This window comes from Syngnathus floridae, chromosome 11 (genome assembly GCF_059516105.1).
Source record: "Syngnathus floridae isolate MCC-2025c chromosome 11, RoL_Sflo_1.0, whole genome shotgun sequence".
Classification (NCBI taxonomy): Eukaryota; Metazoa; Chordata; class Actinopteri; order Syngnathiformes; family Syngnathidae; genus Syngnathus; species Syngnathus floridae.
Window position 1 is genome coordinate 2,745,296 of NC_142423.1, and position 24,931 is coordinate 2,770,226.

Below are 24,931 nucleotides of genomic sequence, written 5' to 3' on the forward strand. Positions count from 1 at the left end.
ATATTGATTGGTTTGAACAAAATCAGTGAAATGGTGGGAATTTAAAAGTGGCTTTAACTGAACTCAAATTAGATTTACTATTACCGTAATTTCCGGACTATAAGCCGCAACTTTTTTCCAAAATTTTGAACCCCGCGGTTTATAGTCAGGTGCGGCTTATATAAGATTTTTTTTGTGATTTTTGTGATGACTTGATTACTTTTATACACTCGTAAAAAGGCTGTGGACCACTGTTGTGCGGTGTCTTGAAGAAAAAAACAACAACAAAAATACCATTTTGAAACACTACTATGGCTGCTGCTTATTCTGGCTGTGTTGCTTGTGACTATTATGAGCTTTAGTACGAATGCACGCTAGGTGACCTGCGTCAAAGGGCTCTAAACCGTTTCTCTTACTCTGCCATGTGACTCAGAGATAACACAAAGCAGTGCACACTTCCGTGTTGCTGCGGTACTACTGCTGCGTCACAGGCAATGTTTAGAAAGACATGTTAAAGTATGTTATTAAAACTCTAAAAAGGCTTTCTGTGTACTGTCTTTCTTTGTAAAAAAACTCGTGTGCACGTGCGTCTTATAGTCCGGTGCGGCTTATGTAAGAAAAAAACTAAAATATCCCCGAATTTTAGCTGGTGCGGCTTATAGTCCGGTGCGGCTTATAGTCCGGAAATTACGGTACTTTCAAATTACTTACCTGTACTGAATGTTATTCAAACAACACAAAGTGAGGTAACTAAATAGATTGAACCTTAGAATTGATAAAACAACCCGGGTTGAAACTAAAATTCCTTAAACTGAAAAGTTTAACTGAAAGGGAAATTAGTGTCTTCAACTAACGTTGAGTTTAAATGTAAATTGTATGTATATTGTTTGTAATTGTATGTCAACTATTTTCTCTACTAAAATAAGCCGGCAGTTCAATTCAAACCTTGGTCTGTGGTCATTTATTTTGCTTATTCTATCACCACTACAAATATAGCTTAACTTAGAACTGGTCCATTATCTAAATTACTGTAAGCAATGTCAAAAACAAAAAGGTGTTACACATAGTGGGATACAGACTGGAATGCACAGGTTGTGCTTGAACTGCTTCTTCATTCATTCCGTGAAGTCTATGTGGTGCCGCGTCATTTTGTCTCTGTCTAAGTCGTCCTTGTCCTTAATTGTCCTCTGGTTTGACAAAACAAATTGTACCAGTCATTTTATTTTGCTGCGCTTTTCGATCCTCTCTAGCTTTTAGTCCAGCTATGGGTCAGCTTTCAGCCTCTTATAACCATAACTTTGCACATTGCAATTCTTTTTCCTTCTTTTCTTTTTCTTTCCTTTTTTCATAATCACACTAGCCTCAAGCTTGGCAACGAAATTTTTCCACTGGTCTACTTTAAGGTGACCAGTCACACCATACTTTTTATACCACTTTGTCAACCATTCAATACTGTCTGGAAACTTATTTAACATATAGTTCTCATCTCCTGATACATTGTCAGTAACGCTTTGACGGCCCCCCATTTTAATCAATTTAGTCCAACTGTCAAATCCTCGGGATTTCTAAAGCTGGAATGTTTCTTTAGTGGGATAACAACTTCCTGTGATAATTCCTGCTTCGACCAGTTTCCTGGTGAGGAATTCTTCCCTGATCTTCCACAGAAATTCGCTATTTCTTCCCACTATGTTACATGCAACACAATCTCAAGTGATACGTGTTACCGTTCACACACACATTCACACCGCGGAATTTTCTCAACACAACGAGGTGTATTTACGTCTACAAGTTACATCTGTAGACCGAATTCCTATTACTTGGAATTCACAACAAGGACTCTGCCGTCCTTACCCAGGTACCTTTTTCCCGGGGACTAAAACCCCCCCAAAACGCAGCCAATGAAGAGATCTCACCGAGTCTGTGAAAGACTTCTCCGAAGATTCCGTCAATCGTCGCCGCAGAAATGTGCTGAACTGGACTTCGCCGGCCTGGTGGATGAACGTCACTCCCCAGGGCTTTCCCACAGGCATCCTGTGACCCCTGCCGTGCACGGATTCGGCGTCTTCAACACTCTTCGGATCAGCGAACAGATTTCTTGGAATCCCCGTACGGGCCACCACAAAATGTTGGGTTCACAACATTTATCTGAAAAGAATCTCACAGAGGCAGGAGATGTCTTCGATGGCAAACGACTTCTGCAGAAGTGCGTAAACCAGACACACAGCAAGTGTGGCTAAGATTCGCGCTCTTCCTCCAGTTTGGTCGTGCCTTTTATTGAGGAACAACAATGGGGGGAGTTTACATAAATGCATAGTTTCTCAAACAGCAAGGACATGTCATGATTACATCTCATGACTTCAGAACAATAGGGATGCTATTATTGAAAAGAGCAGTATGGTCATCTCATGACTTTAGCTTAAGAAAGACGTACCGTAATTGCCGGACTATAAATCGCACCGGATTATAAGACGCACCAGCCAAAATTCAGGGATATTTCAGTTTTTGTCTTACATAAGCCGCACCGGACTATAAGCCGCACATGCACACGAGTTTTTTACAAAGAAAGACAGTACATAGAAAGCCTTTTTAACGTTTTAATAACATACTTGAACATGTCTTTCTAAACATTGCCTGTGACGCAGCAGTAGTACCGCAGCAATGAGACCGGAGGCCGTAAAAATCCATAAGTACGCTCCAGAGTAGACACAACATAATGTCATCAACATTGACTGCCTTTGGCTTAAAAGCGGCATCATATGCATTTATTTTGTCCCCCATGATGACGGTTTGTGTATAAAGGCTTCCTTTCAGTAATGTCCGTCTTGATCGCGTTCAGCGTGATGCGCGAAATGTAAACACAAACTAGCACGTCTTCTTCGGCGCATTACCTCTTCTTCGCCTGTCTCGCTCTTGCTTCCTGGTAGAGCGCCCCCTGGAGGCTGGAGGCCGTAAAAATCCATAAATACGCCGCGAAAAAAAAGGAAAAAATAATAGTGGAAATGGCTTCAAATGTACAAAAAAAAGATTTTTTTAAAATGACAGCATTGAGGTGTAACTTATGCATTTTTAAAAGTTCACATTCATTACAACTTGTTTTTGGTGAGCAAAATGTCAGAAGAATTGAATTTAAATGCTGATTGATTGGGTTTTAATACAATGCAGATGGTCCAAACAGCGCCACTGCTTTGTGTAATCTCTGAGTCACATGGCAGAGTAAGAGAAAGGGTTTAGAGCACAGGTGTCAAACTCAAGGCCCGGGGGCCAGATACAACCCGCCACATCATTCTATGTGGCCCGCGAAGAGAAATTGTGCATCAAATTCGTGTGTCATTACTTGAATTGCAAATTGTCTTCACTTTTAATAATATCTTTTTTTTTAAATATTTGACCAGTTTTTACTCACCTGATTTGAAAACGAGTTATTTGTCAGTTTGTTTTGTAGCTTTTACTGTATATAATAGTGTTAAGAGTAAAAGTGATCAAGTCATCACAAAAGTGACGAAAAAAATCTTATATAAGCCGCACCTGACTATAAGCCGCAGGGTCCAAAATTTTGGGAAAAAGTCGCGGCTTATAGTCCGGAAATTACGGTAGTCTTAGTGCACCTGGGATGCATACGTCTCGTGGCGTACTCATGACTTTTACCTAAATAAAACGCTTGTCTGCTTCAGCCATCTCATAACAAACTCATAATCTGGTCATGACTAGCTAACTAAGGAGTTTATTGTATAGCGCGACTCATGACTCCAGTCATGTGCTCCTTAGCCAGCCACACGCTCCCATGATCACGAGGTCGAACTGTCACATACTGCAGAAGATATTGCACACATACGTAGATACATAGAATCTAATGATAATATAAAAAGTATATTTTTCCCAACATAGGTGGCCTTAACATTCTTCAGCAAAACTTTCACAAGTCCTCAAAGAGTCTTCAATGGAGACAAATGTGAAAGTTGAAGTCTTTAACAAGTTTCAACACACATTTTACGAGTCCTTAAGAAGACTTCAAGGTGAAGGTTTAGGTTTTTAAGAAGTTTCAACGACAAATCTTCCTCAAGTCTTTCATAGACAGAAGATCAAGGTCTTCAAGACGTTTCCGCAAGTCAGCAAGTTTTCATTAAGCCTAGAAGTCTCCAGCAATTCTTCACACAATCTTCTTCACATCATAGACAAGTCTGGATGAAGGTTGAGGTTTTCAAGAAGCTTTCACAAGTCTTCACTAATTCTCTAACCAGTCATCCACAAGTCTTAATGTAGTCATCAATTTTAATTGGGGGCGCGGGGGGGAGTAAATGAAGGTCTACAGCAGATTCCCACAAATCTTCATAAACTCTTCAAGTCTTCCACAAGACTTTGCTCCTCCTCAACATCGCTTTCACTGAGAAAGGTCATTTAGGAGTTTCCACAAATCGTCATCAAGTCTTTCACAAGTCTTTAACACATTTCTTTGACAGTCTTTATCAAGTCCTAGAAATGTTTCCAGTCGTCTTGAGCAAATTGAAGTCTAAGTGTTTTACAAGTCTTCAGTGGTGTTAGGCTGCGGATTCTAGTTATTGATCTGACTCCAAATTGCGATCAACACTTAACACATGAGTTGCTTTAACCTAAACCACACACTGGTGCACCTAACAATTTTGCGAGTTCGTTCTGTCAAAGAGAAGACCGGTAGATCAATCAGACTGAATTTACCAATTGTTTATTCCTGACAAAGCAAGCTAATACAGGCGCCTGGGTCCCGGGTCCCTCACACTATAACTCGTGTGTTCTTGTGACCATCAAGAGACGACACATTCTTCAGAGTTGCCCAGTTATAAAGAAACACAATATGAATATTCAAACATGCAAAACATTGTGTGATAATTGGTCGATGGCCGTCTCTTCCCCACGGGATGTTGTTGCTGAGTGCAGCTGTTCTGGTGGTTGTGTCTTTCTCGTGAAGCTCGACCACAAGAACAGGGGCGTTATTGTCATTTCTCACCTATCTCGAGATGTTTTCGGCTGCGCGTCTGTCCCGGTCTCGCTTGACCGATGATACATCCTGTTTGCACAACACTTAGAAGAAAACAACTTCGTGCAGTTGCCTACACATTTCCTTTAACACTCATTGTTAGGGTTTTTCAGATTATCCTTATCGTATGATTATGTTGGAATGCAACCGGTAATAAATAAGATAGCTGTCCCATCCTACTCAAGGTCGTAAAACACCCCCTGATATGTTTTGACTAGAGCACAAGGGCTTCCTATTGAGCCTACTCTTACCCCCACTCTCTTTCTCTTAATAAATATGCCCTTGCAGGAGGGAGAGTTTTAGACTTCACTCCTTCAACGTGTGAGCTCTCCACCTGCAGGTGTCTAAAAGGACTTACTTGTCTCCCGTGTGGTTCTTGCAAAATAAGTTGGAGTGAGCTCTAACATTTTGGTGCCGAAACCCGGGATCCCTCATACCCGCTATCTGTCTGACGAAGAAGGACGTGCTGCATTGTCGACAAGCCAGCATCCATTAGGAGGACCTGGAGAAGAAAGTCCTGGGAAGAGAATTCTTTGCTGGGCCAGCATCTTAGGTCTGCCTTCGTCTGACAGAGGTGGATTGACGGGACCCGGCAGTGCAACGAACCAGGGGACAAGTAAGTTAAAGTCCTGAAGTTGTGTGATTGTGTTGTTGTGAAACGCGTAACACATAGAGGTGCACGAGAGCCAGCTTGGGTTCAAGTCCCGGTGGAATGAACAGGCTAAGAAAAGCAGAGCTTCTTTTTTGTTCATCGAAGAGGTGCGTAGACTCTTCTTTGTCTGTTCTTCCGAGCTGAGGGATCTGGCTTGGGTTAGAGTCCCAGTGGAAGGAACGTGCTAAGAAACACAGAGCTTCTTTTTTCTTAATCAAAGAAGGGCGTAGATTTTTCTTTGTATGTTTTTCCAAGCCAAAGACCAGCTTGGGTTCTAGTCCCAGTGGAAGAAACGGGCTACGAAAAACAGAGCTTATTTTTCTTAATTGAAGAAGGGCGTAGATTTTTTCTTTTGTCCGTTTTTCCAAAGCTGTTTGGGAGGGATTTCCACCCATCCCTGGATAGTCAAGTCAAGTCAAGTCAAGTTTATTTGTATAGCCCTAAATCACAAACAGTCTCAAAGGGCTTCACATAGCCAAAATTGACAATTATTCTCAAAACATCTTAAGCTCCCAAAAGGGCAAGGAAAAACTCAAAAAAACCCTGCCAGGGGAAAATGAGAAACCTTGAGAAGGGACCACAGATGGAAGGATCCCCCTTTCAGGATCACCAGGTTGTAATGGATGCAGAGAGGGCACAAGTAATACATAATACGAAAATCAATGAAAAAATGGATGTCGGAGGTGCCCGCGACTGTCCTGGCAGTGTCTTCAAGGGGGTTGAGCTGCAGTTTCTTCATCTTGAATTGGTCCCCGAGAATCCAGCTAGCCGCTACCAGCCGGGGAGGGGGTGGGCAGAGAGAACAAAACAAACTCCGGCCAAATCGGCCACTACAAGTTAGTTAAAGGCCATCTCATAGAAATGTGTCTTTAAACGTGTCTTAAATGTTTCTACTGAGGTAGTAGTTCTAATATCCATTGGTAGGGCATTCCAAAGCTCTGGAGCCCGAATAGAGAATGCTCTAGACCCTGCAGACATTTTCTTGGCCCTCGGTGTAACTAAAAGACTAGCGTTTTGCGAACGAAGGTTATGAGACGGAACATAAGGAACGACTAGGTCGACGAGATATGAAGGCGCTAAGCCATGCAGTGATTTATAGGTTAGTAGAAGAACCTTGAAGTCACATCTTAAATGGACTGGGAGCTAATGTAATTTGGCTAATATTGGGGTAATGTGATCAAATTTTCTTGACCGTGAGAGCAGCCTCGCAGCGGCATTTTGCACTAACTGTAGACTTTTGATACTGGACTTAGGAAGACCAGAGAATAATACATTACAGTAGTCCAGGCGCGACGTGATGAACGCATGTATAATAGTTTCCGCATCCCTGGTCGAGAGGATAGGACGAATCTTAGCAATATTACGAAGGTGAAAAAACGCAATCCTGGTTATATTCTTAATGTGTTTGTGAAAGGAGAGCGTTTGGTCAAATATTACCCCGAGATTAGTTACCGTATCACTCTGAGTGATAGTACGGTTATCTATAGTTATAGTGGTTTTCTTAAATAAGTGTTGATAACGAGTAGGACCAATTATCAACATCTCAGTTTTATCTGGGTTAAGACGAAGGAAGTTGAGAGACATCCATTGCTTGATCTCCGCAAGGCACGCCTCGAGATTACAGTCCCGCGGATCGGTCATCGATAACGGCATATATAATTGGGTGTCATCCGCGTAGCATTGAAAGCTAATATTATATTTACGTATTATGTCCCCAAGCGGAATCATATAAATATTAAATAAAATCGGTCCGAGTACCGATCTCTGTGGGACACCACACGTAACATTATAAAGCTCAGAGGACGTATTGCCATGGACCACTCGGTGCGTCCTGTCTGATAGATAGGAATTGAACCAGCTTAGTGCTGACCCTGAGATACCAACACAAATTTTAAGACGCCCTAATAAAATATCGAAGTCTACAGTGTCAAAGGCAGCACTAAGATCGAGTAGTAACAATACAGACGACGTATTTGAATCCATAGCTATGAGGAGATCATTAGTCACTTTAGCAAGTGCTGTCTCTGTAGAATGATTAGCTCTAAAACCAGACTGAAAAGAGTCATATCGATTATTAGCGACCAAGTCACCAATAAGCTGCTGCGCTACTACTTTTTCGAGAAGCTTTGAGCTATGAATGGGAGGTTTGAAACTGGCCTATAATTACTGAGAGAGTCCGGGTCAGGATTTGCTCGCTTAAGTAGCGGTTTAATAATAGCGATTTTAAAGGCTGTTGGCACTATCCCAGAGGAAACAGACAGATTGATTATACTTAAGACGGACGGTCCTAAAATTGGAAATAATTCTTTAAGTAGTTTGGCTGGAAGCGGGTCGACTAAACATGTTGTTTGTTTAGCCGTACTAACCAATTTTGTAAGCATTTCAAGGGACACGCTTTTAAAATTTGAGAGGGTTATTGCATGATCCCCAGCGCTAGTAACCGGCGGAGCGATTGGAATGGTATTCTTGATCTCGTCCCTAATGGACTCAATCTTTTGAGCAAAAAAATTCATAAAATCACCACCTGAGTGGAAGGAGCTATCAGGGTTCGGCTGGCGCAGAGTTAGCTTTGCCACTGTATCAAATAGGTATTTAGGATTGTTTTTATTAAGATTAATTACTTGCGAAAAATTACGAGTTTTTGCTAAAATAAGCGCATCTTTATATTTCAGGAGGCTGTCCTTCCATGCCTGATGGAAAACCTCAAGTTTGGTTAAACGCCATCTGCGCTCATGCTTTCTACATAATTGTTTAAACGTACGTGTTTCATCTGTGAACCACGGAGTTGGCCATCTACGGCGAGTTTTCAGACGTAGCGGTGCCACAGAGTCGATGGCTTTTAATAATGTCGCATTGAATTCATTTGTAAGATTATCAATAGAGCCGCTGTATGCGGGAAACATGGCGGTTGCCGGCAACAGTAACTCAGATAGCGCAGTTGCAGTCATGGAGTTAAAATTACGGCTGCTATAATTCTGATTGCTCTCTTGTCTTTGACAAGGAACTAAAATTTCAAATTTTATTAAGAAATGATCAGACAGAACAGTAGTGTATGGCAGTACTGCTATATTTGAGGTTGCTAGTCCCCGGGATAATATCAGATCTAAGGTATTTCCATTCTTATGCGTTGCTGCCTGTACAGCTTGCGTAAAACCAAACGTATCGATTAAAGTTTGAAATGCCGAAGTCAGTGGTTCTGACGGTGAATTCATGTGGATGTTGAAATCACCCATGATGACTATATTATCTGCATTTGTCACTAGATCAGCCACAAATTCTGAAAATTCATAGGATAGGCCTAAAAAAAGCGCTGGAGTTTGTGTGATTGAGTGTGTGACTGGTAGGATAAATTGACTAAAAAGCAGTTCTAGCGTTGATCCACGGCAATAAAACAGGCTAGTAATCTGTTGAAAGGTCAATTTAAACCTGCATTGAGGATCCTCAAAGAAAAAAAAAATTGAAAAAAAAATTGTAAAACCTTAAACTACTAAAATTAAGATGGGAAATAAGAACGGTAAATCTCTTGCTCTGCTCTTCTTTGAGATGAGAAGTTCATGGCAAGTAGATTTCTTAATTGTATGCAATACATGCTGAAGTGGAAGAAAATGTATGGAGTACAAGGAAATTTGAAATGTGGAAGAAGTGGTAGAAGTGCTAGAGTGTGGTTGAAATCTTCACAAAGAGATGAGAACGAATTCAAGAGACAAAAGCTAGAAAGATGAAAACTGATGCAGTCACAAGTGTTTGTCAGACCAGGAGACAATAAGGCCCCTGTGAGCAGGTGCAAGGCTGCAGCTCAAGCCGCGGCTCAAGCAAGGGGCAAGAGGAGTTTCCGGTCCTATGCAAATCATGTATCGAAATTTAAAAGATCTGAAACCTCTCCCATATGACAGCAAAACATGTCATTGTCAGGTTATCAAAAATCTTTTTAGATTGTTAGAGCTCCTGTCCATACAAGAAGTATGACAATGCTGTTTGTATGCCCAATCACAAATGACTAGAGATCAATTTGTGTTTCACTAAAGTTAAAATATGCAAATCAAGTGGTAAAGAAATGCAACTTGCTTCTAGAAGATAAATAAATAAAATTAGAATGTGCTGTCCTTGTGTGCATGGGAGGGACCAGCTCATGATCGACCACAGGAAATGGCCAGCCTGTGACGAATCATTGGTACTGGGACCTACCTTCCGCATGCGAGAGCTGTGCATGTGTGTGCGTATGTGTTAAATTGATGAAGATTGGCTAAACTTTTAGTATAAAGAAATTTGCTAGACTGTTGTCTATTCAATTTACACCGCAGAACAGAAACAATTTTGACAGATAAAAATGAGAGGAAAAGAGAGAAATCTGTTTGCGAGCAGAAACTAATCCACACTAGTGCATGTTAAGTGCCAAGTCCACATGAGAAATTCGAAGAAGGGGAAAAAAAAAAAAAAAACCCCGAAAGAACATGCTTTCGGGAATTGGAAGACGCTAAATTGTGAATTTAATATTTTGCAATGCTACATTTAATAGGATTAATTGATCGGTTGTGTTATAAGATTATACAAAATTCTAAATGCAAGCTAAATCTGAGAGATTGAGTTCTTCAAATTTAAAAACAAAGAAAAAATTCAGATTAATTTGCCAGTTGTTTGTTTTAGTTAAGTTTTTTTTGAATTGGTGGATTGTTCTCCCAGGAAACTTGAGTTGAAAATTATATATGAATGTTGTGTGGTGAGCTTGGATGAATTGGGACCAATGTGATAGGAAGACTCCTTTTTGGAGACTGTGTGAGATGCATATGATGAGCATTGATGAATGATTGCCTGAATGAAAGGTTGAATGGTTGAAGTCGTTGGCAACTACTATGGAAAATGAGTAGAGCGACTTTGATGAAAGAGTGATTTTGAGCAGATTGAATGCTAAAAAGAAAACGTAGCTTTTGGATTGATAATTAACTAGAGAAAAAACTGGAGAACCAGTAACACATGTAGAGGATGTGTGAACTCAGAAATTAAGAAGCGTTTTGGAAAGAAAGTCAAATTAAATGATGATGAAATCATATGTAGTAATACAACACTTTACTACATATGGATTCTCTAAATCATACAATTGAGTAAAATAAAACATACATTTTGATTTGTATTCAAATTTCTAAGATTCTTGTGATAAACAATGAGAAAACGATTGAAAAGTAACTAAAGAAACTACAAGAAAGTGAAAATGTCTAATCATTTGCTAGCTGAGTCGCTCCCCATTCAGGGAGGCCATCCATTTACTTGCTAAGCTAGTTGTCAAAACAGTCCAATTGCCACGAAAAGTAGCTATGTGGACGTGTGCAGTACACACACACGCGAGACTGATAAGGTGTCAAGCGGTAACAAGCTTGCAGACAGAACCACAAAGCTGCAGCGCAAAAGACACTTCAAATTTTATACACACAAGAAGCAGATTAAATCACTGAAACATTTTTAAAGATGTGCAGCGACAAAGTCCATAGAGTGAAATTCAATTATGGACGAAAAAAGGGGCAAGGTTAGAGAATGGCATCTATAAATGACCTACCCTACCAAAGAACCTATGCAAATGGGCAGCAATATTGAGCCGTGGTGCGTGTCACATGGCTCAAGAGGAGGGATAGTGGGGCAGGTCAGTCAGCTTTATACAACATATGGATTTGATTCATATTCAAAACATTTTCAAACAAAACAAACTTTTTTTTTTGTAGAGCTTGTTTCAACAAAAACAAAAACACTGAATACCTTCAATTTAAAAGATCAATTTGACCTTTGCAGGATGATCTACTGTGTCAGATCTGGACTGCCATGGAAGTATGATGTTTATATATGTACTTTGTCAACAACCGCTGAAGATGTTAAAGAATGGGATGAATATCTAGAATGAATGTGGATAATTTGTTTCAGGTAACTAACTATAAGAGTAACTGAAAAAAGAAACAATTGATTGCTTATGGCAAAACAAGCTGCAAAGACAGAAAAAATTGAATATGTCATATGTATGGATTTGCGACCGATTATTTATGTTGTACCGTTGCCATTGACCAAAGATTGTGTGAAATCTGTCACGACTACTGGATTGTGAAATGTGTGACAGAGCATTCTATATAATATCCATTGAGAGAAAAAAGAAAAAAAGAAGCCATTGCTTCCAGAGAATGTAGTTAAACGAAATTGTATATACATCAACATGCCAAGATCTGGGAAAAAAGCTGGTAAAAACCAAAATATCTTTAAATTTGAGAGGCGACGATGATTTGACCGAAATTGATGCAATTGGAGTCCCTAGAGGAGTTCCTGATTAAAAAGAATTAAATGACCAAATTGCAGCGGGATGGGAGTCCTCCATTTGCTGCTGGTGAATGATGAACAAGAACGTAGACAGGATAAATTACATCCATTACAACATGCAGAAATTGGGCAAACGGACACAAGCGGGGCTCGAGGCAGTGCATGAACAGCTAGCCACGCCTTCCCTAATGTCGATCCAGAACCACAATGCTCATGATATGTTGTTGTCTGAGAAAGGAGGTGTCTGCGCAATGTTTGGAGAACAATGCTGCACCTTCATCCCCAACAACACCGCCCCTGATGGGAGCCTGACGGATTGCAGGCCTGCGATCCCTCAAAACGAGGATGAAAGAGCACTACAAGTGGATGACTGCTTTTGGGAAGTATAACGCCATTGTGTCCTCAATTTTACCATCAGTTGCAGTGTTTGCTGCTATGCTCACCTTGTATGGATGTTGCATACCATGTCTTCGTGCTCTGTTTAATCGTGTCGTCACTACAGTAATATCGCCCATGGAGGACGAGATAGCTCAGATATACCTAATATCTGAGCGGCAACATGATGATGTTGATGGCAAAATTCCTGCATCTGTGTTACCAGACTTTTCTCAGATCCGTGGGATTCTGAATGATGACATTGCAACGTTTATCTTTTGGTGTAAACATATTTGTCTTCATGAATGTGATCCGACGACTGAGAGTCGAGAAAAGGGGTTGTTTACGGTGATGTGTGAATTTGAGCAAATATGTGATAAGCAGGTGGGAAAAAATCTTAGAATAATTAGTTTTGTAGAGGCACTGGCTGGCCTGAACTGGAGGTCTCATACCTTCGCTCAAGGCCAACACATCTGCCAGGTTTTAGGGAGTTCTTATACTCCCTTCCTTGTCTTATCTGTGAGAGGCCCTCACTAGTTATGAACAGGACACCTTTGTTCCTTGTTTAGCTAAAGAGAAGTTCTTTATTATACCTTGTAGTTTCTATTTTATGAATTGTTGTTGACCGGGACAGTTTTTAAGTTATCCCATATTTATTCAAAGTTTGGTTAAGTAGACTTCATGCAAGTGGTCGCACATCTACTTAACGTTTGTTGGAGTGTATGCACGAGCGGTATCTGATGATTTACTCATCATTATTATTGTGTGAAACATAGCAAGAAAGTCTAGAGCATTGTTTTACGGAGACACGGCATCCAGGAGTTGGATATCAACACCGTGCTGTCACAGTCGAGGATGCCGACCCTTACCGCCCTGGACTTGCAGACGGTGCCTGTGATCAGCTATTCTGGACAAACCTCAATGTGACTGTTAAAGGACGAACAATACCGCAAGTGGCCTACACAGAGAGACCAGCTGGAGTGAATTACACACGTTACATCCAAGGTAACGTGACCCACGTCTGCGTTAACGATGACTGCTCTCCAGGAGGAGACTGGATGGGAGCTTTGGACATCGCCGCTGTGTGCCAGGATGAGAGAGCCGTTTTCAAGGTGTAAGGGCTCTACTACCAACATGGCTGCACCATCGGACGGGACCTACTTCGTCCAGAAGTTCAGAAGCACTGCCTCACCTGCATCCTATGAGTGCACGTGCCTGTTCAGAACGGATCGTGGTTTTGTGGTCACAAGAGTTGTCCGATGCTGCCTGCCAACTGGACACGAGTGTGTGCGCCAGTGTGTGTGACAGAACACACCTACAGACTAGAACATCATCAGCTGACGAAAACACGAGCACATATACAACTTCTTAGACGTGACAGATGTGATAATGATAATGAGACGTGGATTGCGTAGATGCTGTTCTGTTGAGCATGTATTACGGAAACTTGTTGATTTGACCATCAAATATGCTTCGCAAGTAATGGATACACTGATGTACTGTTTCTGTGTTTTTCTTTTTATTTTTTTATTGATAGCATTCTGGTCGCCTAAGGCAGAGGGACCGTGTGAGAATTTTCCTGCTAATAACATCTGGCCAGCAGGTTTTTCGCTTACACAATAAGTTTGATCTGGGGTATTAAGGTAATACCTCATCTTCACTGGAAAGTGTTCCTATCATTGTTTGTTGTTTTTTATTTTTACTATTCTTCTTTCTTCATTATACATATATATGTTTTTTTTTTACTTGTCTTTGTTGTTTGGGGTGGCCTAATCATATGATAAAACAGGAGGGAGATGTTAGGGTTTTTCAGATTATCCTTATCGTATGATTATGTTGGAATACAACCGGTATTAAATAAGATAGCTGTCCCATCCTACTCAAGGTCGTAAAACACCCCCTGATATGTTTTGACTAGAGCACAAGGGTTTCCTATTCAGCCTACTCTTACCCCCACTCTGTTTCCCTTAATAAATATGCCCTTGCAGGAGGGAGAGTTTTAGACTTCACTCCTTCAACGTGTGAGCTCTTCACCTGCAGGTGTCTAAAAGGACTTACTTGTCTCCCGTGTGGTTCTTGCAAAATAAGTTGGAGTGAGCGAATCTCTAACACTCATCGTGTGATCATACATGCACAGCCACTACTGGAGATTATATTGATGTTATTATATATAGGTCTAACGCAGGCTTAATAAAATATGTTTGCAAACTGCCAAAAGCACATTTCCCTTTAGTGGAGATAAAATGAATGCTCCAAGGCTGGGATACGTTTGTTTTACTCACCAATTTAGCGTGGCCTCAGCCGCCTCCTTCACTCTCATAGAGACAGCATTCAGTTCTTTCTCTTCTTGACACCGTACTTCCTCTTCCTGTCTGGACTTGCTACCTGACAGGCCAAGCGCCACAATCTCCAAAAGTTCCAGCAAGCAATCCTAGACATGGAAAATGGACAACATGCAGGTGCACAAATATTAATTAACGACTAGGCTACTTGGGGCATGAAATTGAGTTCTCAGCTACGACCTGGTCCTCCAAGATGTTGTGGTGCCTTGTAATCCAGATGCTGAGGCAGTGAAAGGCCACCACAATGATGGAATGAAGCTCTCTGGAGTGAAGCCGGGGGGGACGACCGCACTGGAGCTCGATGTAGCGACAGATTGAGGTGACTGCTCTCTTCTTTTCTTGCCTGGCCACGTACACCTTCACCCTGGCCAGTCCTGCCAGTCCTGCCTTCACCTCTGTAGCTACCAGGCAAACTGCCGAGTCATTCCTCCACTTGGCGTCAAATTTCAGCAAATGCACAAAGTCCACCCATAGGGCGGCCGCGGTTGTTGATTGATAGACTGGTTGCCACGAAAACATACACTGTAGGCAGGAGGTGATCTGCGATATAACAGGGGAACACTGTAAACTCACCGGATCTGTCGGTGCGTTTGGTTCTGCCATGTCCAGCTTCGTGAGCTTTTCCCCCCTGGTGAGTTTGACCCTCAGCCTCCATCAGAGCGTAGTCCTAAACCAGAGTCAAGATGGCCGCTGCAGAAACATGAGTAAACGTGAGCAGACCTCATCCAACTAGTAGAAAGGTACGCCCACCCAACCTAGGAGTATCTGCGTGTTCGTGCTGTCAGTCTCTGTCGGCAGAGAACCAATCAGCAGACCGACCAGGCGCGGCTTTAGGGACTGAAAGCTTCCTGTGATGAGTCCATCATCCCTGACATCGAGCTGTGGCTGAGGATGAAACAGTAGCTCAACGTTAGCAGATGGTAGCTTGACGTTAGCAGAAGACAATCATGTTGACTTTGCAGAGAATTGGGCAGTCATCCCCAGCTGCACACATGTAGTACATGACAAGGCATGATGTAGACACAAACGGAGAAATTGACTTGGCGAGACATGTGATGTAGCCAGGAAAATACATGTAATGTGGACATGTGGGGATGAAAAGACATGAAGTGACAAGAAGTGAGAGGTCCTGTACCACCAGCTGGATTGCTCCAAACTGCTAGGGGAGGGGCAAGAGTGATAACACCACCAAGATGGATGCTCGTCGCAAGTCTGCTAGTCTCATACAGGCCTGGACGTTTAGCGTCTCCGTGAAACACACATATATGAACATTTATCTAGGAAAGGAGGTAATTGGTCTTAAGGAGGTACATTGTTACCTTGACTCACAATGGGAGTTGGATTTGTTCCATGCATGACCAAGCTTATAGCGCTGGCCAGGAGCGCAAGTTTACTATGTGCATTAGGGTTTCGTGTTTTGTGGTGGTGTCACCTTTCCAACAGAACCTTCTCCAAGGCAGGAACCAGCAGGTTAACTCCAGCAAGGTCACACCAAAACAACGAGGACGAGTGGAGCAGGATGGAGGACACGACAGGAAGGCTCGCAGTTCTTGTAGGAGGACTGCATAAAACCTGGACATTCGATGCAGGAGGGACTCACAATTGAGGACATCACATGAGCCAATGACAAATTGTCCAGTTTTAAATTTCAAAGGTTCTCGGATCTTGCTGAAGCTTTGAATCTTTGAATATTAAATCTTGGAACATTTGATCTGCCAATCTTAGACTTTTGAAGCAGGTCTTCAATGAATCTTCATCCAGTTTACTACAAGTCTTTATCATATATTCATTCTTCCACGTCTTCAGCAAGTCTTTAAGAGTTCTTTCTACAAACCTCACACATTTCAGGAGGTCAGGTGATGGAATATGAGAGTGGTACCTCCATCCTTCAGAGAATAGACAGTAACACACCTGGCCAGGTATACAGGAAGGACATTGTTGGGTTCAAAGTGCTAACTGAATATCTGAATAAGAGAAAAGGATCAGCAGACAAAAAAAACCAAGTGAGGCAGAATATTGAGTCTTTTCTCGCGAGGAGTGCATTCAGACTTACAGCAATCCGACTACACTAAAAATCTGTTTTACACGCCTCGCTCTTTTTATTTGGAATGCCCTACCCACAATGTGAGACGATTAGCCCTTAAGGGGGGGGGGGGGGGGGGAAGAGATTGTGGCTTCGTCTCGTAAGAAAAGAAACAAAAAGTAACGCACAAAGTGTTGCATGCAGATATGGCTATACCAGCAAAACAGTTTAAGCGATATTCCGAGAGATAAAAAGAGAAAGTGACGTTCTTTAAGGAAGATCAGAAGGTTCATGACGCATCGTTTGACGTGTTGTTTTCACGATCTGTTCTGGTGGACGCTGAGCTGTCAGCAGCATCTTGTTTGACACAACCGTCATCTCGCCCCTGACCCAGCCGTAATCCTTCTGTTCTGTTGTACAAGATAAGAATAAGCAAGGCAAAGCAGCAAGCATACTGAACAGTAACATTGTGAATAAGTACTCATTAGAGAACGCATGATAACATATATATACAATTTTTCTAACAGACATCTTCAGAGGTTTTTTTCCAGGAGAAGATTCGACAAAGTGTCCCATACGCCTCAGCTCGCCCATCTCCCCAGCGTTCTGACACCACCCGCACACTTTATGTTACCGTATGTCTGCATACATCAACTGGCTGGGAGAGGTTTAGTACTTGATACAAACCACTAGGGGTAGACTCTTTGTCAAACAGGCAGCCAAACACATGAAGCAAGGAGTCCACGCTGCCCCTCAGGGGGACGCGGGGCCACGGGGGGAGGAGTACAGCCATGAGAGTGCAGGAAGACCAAAGGAAGACTTCCACGGGTGGAAAGATGGGGATGTCTGAGGGGAGGCGATGCCAACAAAAGACATGTGATGTGTACACGTGGGCATGAAAAGACATGTGGTGTCTATTCATTTGTGATGATACTATCTGAGGTTTCCTGGTGGTTTTGGAAATGCTTGCTGTCCTAGGTCGAGCGTGCGCCGGAGGCGGTGATTTGCTGGACACGCTCAGTATGCTGACGGGGTTCGAAGGAGCACTCCCAGAATGAGGACGCGAGACACCTGAGGAAACCCCGAAAAAAGTCCTCCAAACAATGACACTATTCACCAATCGGGAGCCTCCGCGTTGAGGCCTTGCTGCCTACCGTAAGAGGGCAGTCTGTCTTTGAAAGGACTTCGAGTGACAGCGACACCTGAAGAAGAAAAACTTAAACTTGGATCACTGCAACCAAATGAGGCCAAAAATGTTTGCTCATAGATGAACATATTGATTGCAAAAGATCACTTGTGATCAACTGGCTTTACCGAGAGAAGGCAGGCGATCTCTGAAATGGATTCTGGTTGAAAGTCCTTGAGGGAGACAGCAGGGAAATCGAGAGTAGATAAGGAAGAACAGCACAATATGAACATGAAAGGAATGAATTGGTCAGGTTACTACCTGTGTTTATCAGCGTGTTCTCCCCTGATTCTCCGCAGACCACAGAGACACCTGCAGGAAAGCAAGTCAACCATCATGAGGTCTGGCTCTGATCCTCAAAATTGCTATTTCTTGGTCTTGTTTTTTTTGTTTGTATTGATTACCCAGAAATGCATCTCCCAATCTACTGATCGTTTACATGGCGATGAGGAAGACATCCTCTTGGGCTGGCGGAGCTCGGCCGTCAACCGGTGGACGCTTCAGGTCTGCAGGATTGCTGAGGGACAAGGAGGAATATTTGTGAAGTGGATTTGAAGACCACAGGAACAGAGATGATGATTATTTTGCATTACCAAAGCAAATGCAGATACCTGAACCAAGCCTGGAGTGTGACCTGGTGGTCCATGTCTTCAGGGATCAGTGCGGCATCCTCATCTGGGACCTTAAACTGAAGGAAGGCAGGACCAAAACTCAGACGCAGCAACCTGCACACGGAAAGGTGGTGATGACGGTCTTCTGTCCTGGTCTGGAGGATGGGCGAAGCTGATGGATGCTGACCTGGACGTTAGAGTGGAGACAACCCGTGTCCACTGGTCCAATATGGATGGCTGAAACCGCCACGTGGCCATCATCATGTCTCCACGACAGCCAAAAGGACAGAGGTGGGAAACAATGGGAACAGGACACCAGACTAACCTGGAACAGGACCTCCACGGATGGCAGGGACAGCAGCTTACATGTGGCCGAATTTGGAGAGGAATGGTGGAAGGCCAATGCTGAGTTAGTTGGGTGGGTGGGTGGATGGATGGACGGATGGACGAATGGGCGAACAGACAGACTGGTTAATGGATGAACACACATACAGACAAATGTGTTCATGGATAAATGAACATTCGACTGCACAAAAGAATGAATGGGGAAATGGATAATTGAATGGATGAAGTGATGATTGATAGATGAATGTACAAATGGACAGACAAATGATGAAGAAACTTATGGTGAACAAATAAATGGATGATTGCATATATGAAGATATATGAACATCACAAGGGTCTGTCCCTTACGTGCAGAGGTGGGTGTGATCAGCACTGATTGGTTGATGCAAATCAGGAAGTGAAGCAGGATCTCCCAGGTGTCGTCACTCATATCAAGGCTCTCTCTGGCCAGCAGCTGAACGAGGGACGTTACTACGGCAACGGCCACCTCCCTTGCCACTTGGTTGTGGAAGTAAGCGAGCGCACTGACGTGGCTCCGCCCACTGCGAGCTGAGTGGTCCATGCGCCTCCACTGAATACAAATAATATGCAAAATGACAAAAGTTCAAATGCCAAAAAGAAACAAAACCCTTGTGTTAAAAGTTAACCAATAAAGTATTATGCATTAAACGTCATGACGTCATCAGGTTGCTTCTTCATGATTAGTGGAGGGAGGGCGTCTCTTTGGGAGACCATGGTTAGTAAAGTTTCAAGTGTGGATTCGGCTCTCGAACAACAGATAATGTGTCAAAGTCGGGTTGAACTCCAAACAGGTGTCCAAACAAGGTCAAAGGAGACTTTAAAGACTTTCAGATTGGGTCCCAAACAAGACATAAGCTTTCAACTCAAGGTTGGGGTTTTTAATTTAATAATTAGCTGACATGCATGGGTCAGGCTTTACATTTAGCTTTCAAGCTATATTTAACTTTGCTCAGTCAAGTACAACGATTTTAGGGTTTCACAGTATTGCTCAATAAAACGAGGCTTCTGCAGCGTCTGTAGAGTTTCAAGTCAAAGTTTGGCTGTTAAGTTATCATGAGGGTGTCAATTCGACGTCAGTGTTTTCAATTTAGGTTTGCGTTTCAAGTCAGGGCAAAGTTTTCAAACCAGAGGGCTTCGAGACGGTTTCAAGGTCATGTCATCGCCTATTGTTGGCATGTGCTGGCTGCATTCATTTCCCTTATGTGGAAAAAACACTGTCGTGACAACTTGCATTTTAGGAAGGTTTAAACACACTCGGTTTATTCGCGTCTTTGAATGTAAAGTCAAAAGCGGGACCTCGAACTCACCTGCTGCTTGCGGTGCCTTCAGTCTGCTGGGAGGGAAGAGCTCACGTAATTACAGTGGAGCCTCGGTTTTCGACCACAATCCGTTCCAAAAGGCTGTTCGAGAAGTGAATCGTTCGAATTTCAAATCATGTTTTCCCATTACAAATAATGGAATTTTTTAAAATCCAATTCCAAGCAAAATAAAAATGCCTTTTTTAAGCATCTTTCAAGATGGCGGCGCGTGCACACGCAGCGGCCACTCTCTGTCCCGTCAGTACGGTGATTTGTTCGTCTAATGAGTGTTCGTCCGACAGTCTTATGTGTTCGTCTCGTCGTGCTTTATCGTGGTACAAGTACAGCAGGCAGCTTCTGCTCGACATCGGCAGAAGTGGGTTTTGCGGCGTTCTGGACTTTGAAGCGTCGACATTAAAGGCGCTCGGACTAGTACGTCCTGAAACGTCGCCGACCTCACCCGCTATTCCTCCCCCGGTTGGGAGCCGTCGGAAATGGTGTGCGAAGAGGCAGAAGAGGGGCAAGCGCGGAGGCGTCCGGGCCAGGCTGGCGGCCAACCCAGCGCGCCCGGCGGTGCCCTCCATTCTTCTGGCGAATGTTCGATCGCTGGACAACAAAATGGATTACGTTCGCCTGCTGAGGTCTACGAACCGGACGGTGCGGAACTGCTGTGTGCTCGTGTTCACCGAGACCTGGTTGAGTGACAACATTCCGGACTCTGCCGTGCATCTGGAGCGGCTAGCGTGCTATCGGGCGGACCGTGCCATTGTACGAGGGGGAAAGTCGCGAGGAGGTGGAATATGCGTCTACATCCGAGAAGAATGGTGCCGGGACTCTGTGGTGGTATGTAAGCACTGCTCGCCGCTTGTGGAGTTTGTGATCATTAAGTGCCGTCCTTTTTATCTGCCGAGGGAATTTACCGCGATTCTGCTAGTCGCGGTATACATCCCGCCTTCCAACATTGAAGGCGACAGGATCGCGGCGCTTGGTGAACTGTACCAGGCTGTCAGTGAACAGCAAACAGCGCACCCTGACGGTTTCACCATCTTCGCTGGAGACTTCAATCATGCCAACCTGAAGTCTGTTTTCCCGAGGCTTCACCAGCATGTTACTTTTCCGACACGTGGAGACAGCTTCCTGGACCTAGTCTACTCGGCACAAAAGGGAGCTTTCAAAGCCACCCCCCTCCCCCATCTGGGGCTTTCTGACCATCTCACCGTTTTGCTTTTGCCCGCATACAGACAATTGGTAAAGGCATCCAGGCCGGTTCGGAGGCGGGTTCGGGTGTGGCCTGAGGGTGCCTCCGATGCACTTCGTGACTGCTTCGACACCACTGACTGGGACTTGTTGAAGCAGGCAGCCACCTACAACGATTGGACGGACATAGAGGAGTATACTGACTCTGTTACCTCTTACATCACGAAGTGCATCGATGATGTGACTTGCTCGAAATCCGTCGTCACTCGCGCGAACTGGAAGCCGTGGCTGACGGGGGCTGTCCTCAGACTGTTGAGGGCCAGGGACAAGGCTTTCAGAGCGGGGGATGAGGCTGGCTTGAGGACAGCGAGGGCCGACCTGTCCCGAAGCATCAAAGAAGCGAAGAAGGCGTTCTCGTGCAAGGTCTCCACCCACTTCAAGGACAGCAAGGACGCACGTAGCCTTTGGCGGGGCATTCAGACCATCACGGACTACAAGCCCGCGCCGAGGAGCTGTGAGGGCGACGTCCGTCTGCTGAACGATCTGAACCGCTTCTTTGCTCGCTTCGACGCCCAGAACAGCACTTGCCCGCTGAAGCCCACTCCCCCCCCACATGAGCAGCCCCTGCGCCTCTCTGCCGACGGTGTGAATAGGGCGCTTGCCGCTATTGACACCCGTAAGGCGGCGGGCCCTGACAACATCCCGGGTCGAGCGCTGAAGGACTGCGCTGGGGAGCTGTCGGGTGTCTTCACGGACATCTTTAACGTTTCCCTGCAGCAGGCCATCATCCCCTCGTGTTTCAAGGCTGCCACCATCGTTCCTGTGCCGAAGAAACCTGCACCGTCCTGCTTCAATGACTACCGCCCCGTGGCACTGACGCCCATCATCATGAAGTGCTTTGAGCGGCTTGTCATGGAGCACATCAAGTCCGTTCTCCCCCCCACCATTGACCCTTTCCAGTTTGCGTACCGTGCCAAGCGGTCCTCTGAGGATGCCATCTGCTCTGCCCTCCACTCGGCCCTCACCCACCTGGAGAGAAGGGACTCATATGTGAGGTTGCTGTTTGTGGACTTCAGCTCTGCCTTTAACACCATTGTGCCGCAGCGACTCATCTCCAAACTCGACGAGCTGGGCCTCAGTACCTCCCTCTGCAACTGGCTACTGGACTTCCTCTGTCAGAGACCTCAGGTGGTGCGTGTTGGCGACAAAATCTCCGCCAGCATCACGCTGAGCACGGGGGCCCCCCAGGGCTGCGTGCTCAGTCCATTGCTCTTCACCCTGCTGACGCATGACTGCACTGCGACCTACAGCGACAACCGCATAGTGAAGTTTGCTGACGACACGACTCTGGTGGGTCTCATCACGAAGGGCGACGAGACTCGGTACAGGTCGGAAGTTGACCTTCTCACCACGTGGTGCAGGGACAACAACCTCCTGCTGAACGTCAATAAGACCAAGGAAATCATTGTTGACTTCCGGAAGGGTCACACAACACACCTGCCGCTGATCATCGACGGTGCTGTGGTGGAGAGGGTGAGCTGCACCAAGTTCTGGGGGTGCACATCAGTGAGGACCTCTCCTGGTCCGCAAACACCTCGTCACTGGCAAAGAAAGCTCAGCGCCGCCTGTACTTCCTGCGGAAGCTCAGGCGTGCATGTGCTCCTCAGGCAGTCCTGTCTACATTCTACCGTGGCACCATTGAGAGCGTCCTCACCAGTTGCATCGCTGTCTGGGGTGGTAACTGCACTGAACAGAACTTGAAGTCCCTGCAGCGCATAGTGAATACGGCTGGTAAGATTATTGGTGCTTCGCTCCCCTCCCTGAAGGACATTTACACCTCCCATCTCGCCCGCAAGGCAACCTCGATTGCCAGAGATGTGAGTCACCCGGCTCACTCTTTGTTTGACCTTCTGCCCTCTGGGAAGAGGTACAGGAGCCTGCGCTCCCGCACCACCAGACTCGCCAACAGCTTCTTTCTCCAGGCTGTTAGGGCCCTGAACTCGCTACCCCCTTCTGCGTAGCGTGCGGCACTGTTGCGCTATTTTCGGGAATGTCTGCTGTAGGCGCACTTGCTCCTTTTTTTTTCTTCTGCTCCTCTTATCTATTTATTTATTGTTGTGTTATTTATTCATTATTTATTCAGCACGCTTTTGTTATACTTGTTTACTTGTTTGTCTGTTGTGAGCCATGTCTTGTCAGCGTGGGATAGGGGGGAACGAAATTTCGGTTTCTTTGTGTGTCTTTGGCATGTGGAGAAATTGACAATAAAGCTGACTTTGACTTTGACTTTGATTTTTTCATTTGTGCATTTTTGTGCGATCGCGCAACTGCAGCGCACCGCCGAACGCGCACCTGTAGCGCGCCGCCGACCGCGCAACTGCACCACGATGGTCGCATTATTGTGACAGAGCGATCGCTAAAATTTAGAAAATATTTTTAAAGTCCACTTTCCAAAATTTAAGTGGATATCAGTGCGCAGGGAGCTTAATTTGGTCCGATCGCGCAACCGCAGCGCGCCGGGCGATCACTGTCGCATTTCTTTAGGAGCGTCTTTGTGTTTTAGGATGGCTTTACTGCTCCCACTTGCTTCCTTTGGAGGCATGATTAGAGTTGATGCACTCCTCAGAGTAACGAGAACGTAATAACGAACGGAGTCAGTTGGTATGCAGGTCCTCTTGGCTCATCTCGTGAGGTTCGACAACTGAATTTCGTCCGACATCCGAAGCAAAAATAATCTCGAATTTTTTGTTCGAATACCGATTTGTTCGAGAACCGGGACGTTCGAAAACCGAGGCTCCACTGTATATCATTGCTTTTTGGTGAAGTGATTGAGTGTTCCGTCTGTACGATTGGTCTTTGAACGCACCTCGCTTAAACGGCAGAACGCGTATGAACTTAAAGAAATAAAATGAAATAAATCCTTCCTAAAAATTAAAATTGACTCACACAAACGTGTGTCCTTCATGTTTTTATTGAAAACAACATAGTGCTGACGCCGTACGGCATCGGTTTTTCGCTTTCCAAACAAGGGGTGCGTGCTCCCGCGGCAGGGGAAACAAATCCTCACGGGGAACCAAATCTGGCACAACACCTGTTGGAAATCAGGGCTGCACCTTTGGCGTTCGAAACGAGGCAAAGAAGGAGTATGGCTTGGAGTCAGCGAGGAGGATTGGTTAAAGATCTGGCGATGACCTGTTTGACTCTTGTCGTTTTGCTTCTTTTGTTCGTCATCATTGGCATCATTGGCATCCAAATAAGCACAAATAAGGAACTTGTTCAAAACCATCGCTCATCTCTGTTCTTTGCTCATCACACTTGCTCTTACACACATACACACGCACACACACACGCGTGCGCACACACGCACGCACACGCGCGCACACACACCACACAAGAATGGATGGCATTTGGTGCTTTTATTTGTGATGGTCACTCATGAAGAAAGCAAGCCACGGTTGGACTTGAAAGCAACATAAGAGTTTTGGTCAAAGTGTAGATTCAAATCTGAGCTGGAGTTACACCTTCACGTTCACAATATGTTTCAACAAAGGTGAGAATAGAAGAGGAATTCAGAGTGGGGCTTTCCAAACCACACACACA

At 44.5% G+C, this 24,931-nt stretch overlaps 1 pseudogene across 1 annotated transcript in view; it reads right to left on the reverse strand.

Moving 5' to 3' along the window:
- Positions 1 to 24,931, reverse strand: part of LOC148390303 (ral GTPase-activating protein subunit beta-like) — an 88,274-nt pseudogene that overhangs the window by 47,307 nt on the left and 16,036 nt on the right. Inside the window, exons 10-26 of the transcript XR_015861295.1 lie at positions 19,164 to 19,386; positions 18,658 to 18,842; positions 18,453 to 18,584; positions 18,264 to 18,376; positions 18,121 to 18,171; positions 17,988 to 18,032; positions 17,829 to 17,875; positions 17,601 to 17,754; positions 17,361 to 17,524; positions 17,203 to 17,279; positions 16,562 to 16,602; positions 16,083 to 16,222; positions 15,786 to 15,927; positions 15,406 to 15,535; positions 15,224 to 15,340; positions 14,831 to 15,150; positions 14,591 to 14,739 (exon numbers count right to left, since the gene is read on the reverse strand). The product of XR_015861295.1 is annotated as a ral GTPase-activating protein subunit beta-like (transcript). The remainder of the gene's footprint in view (positions 1 to 14,590; positions 14,740 to 14,830; positions 15,151 to 15,223; positions 15,341 to 15,405; positions 15,536 to 15,785; positions 15,928 to 16,082; positions 16,223 to 16,561; positions 16,603 to 17,202; positions 17,280 to 17,360; positions 17,525 to 17,600; positions 17,755 to 17,828; positions 17,876 to 17,987; positions 18,033 to 18,120; positions 18,172 to 18,263; positions 18,377 to 18,452; positions 18,585 to 18,657; positions 18,843 to 19,163; positions 19,387 to 24,931) is intronic.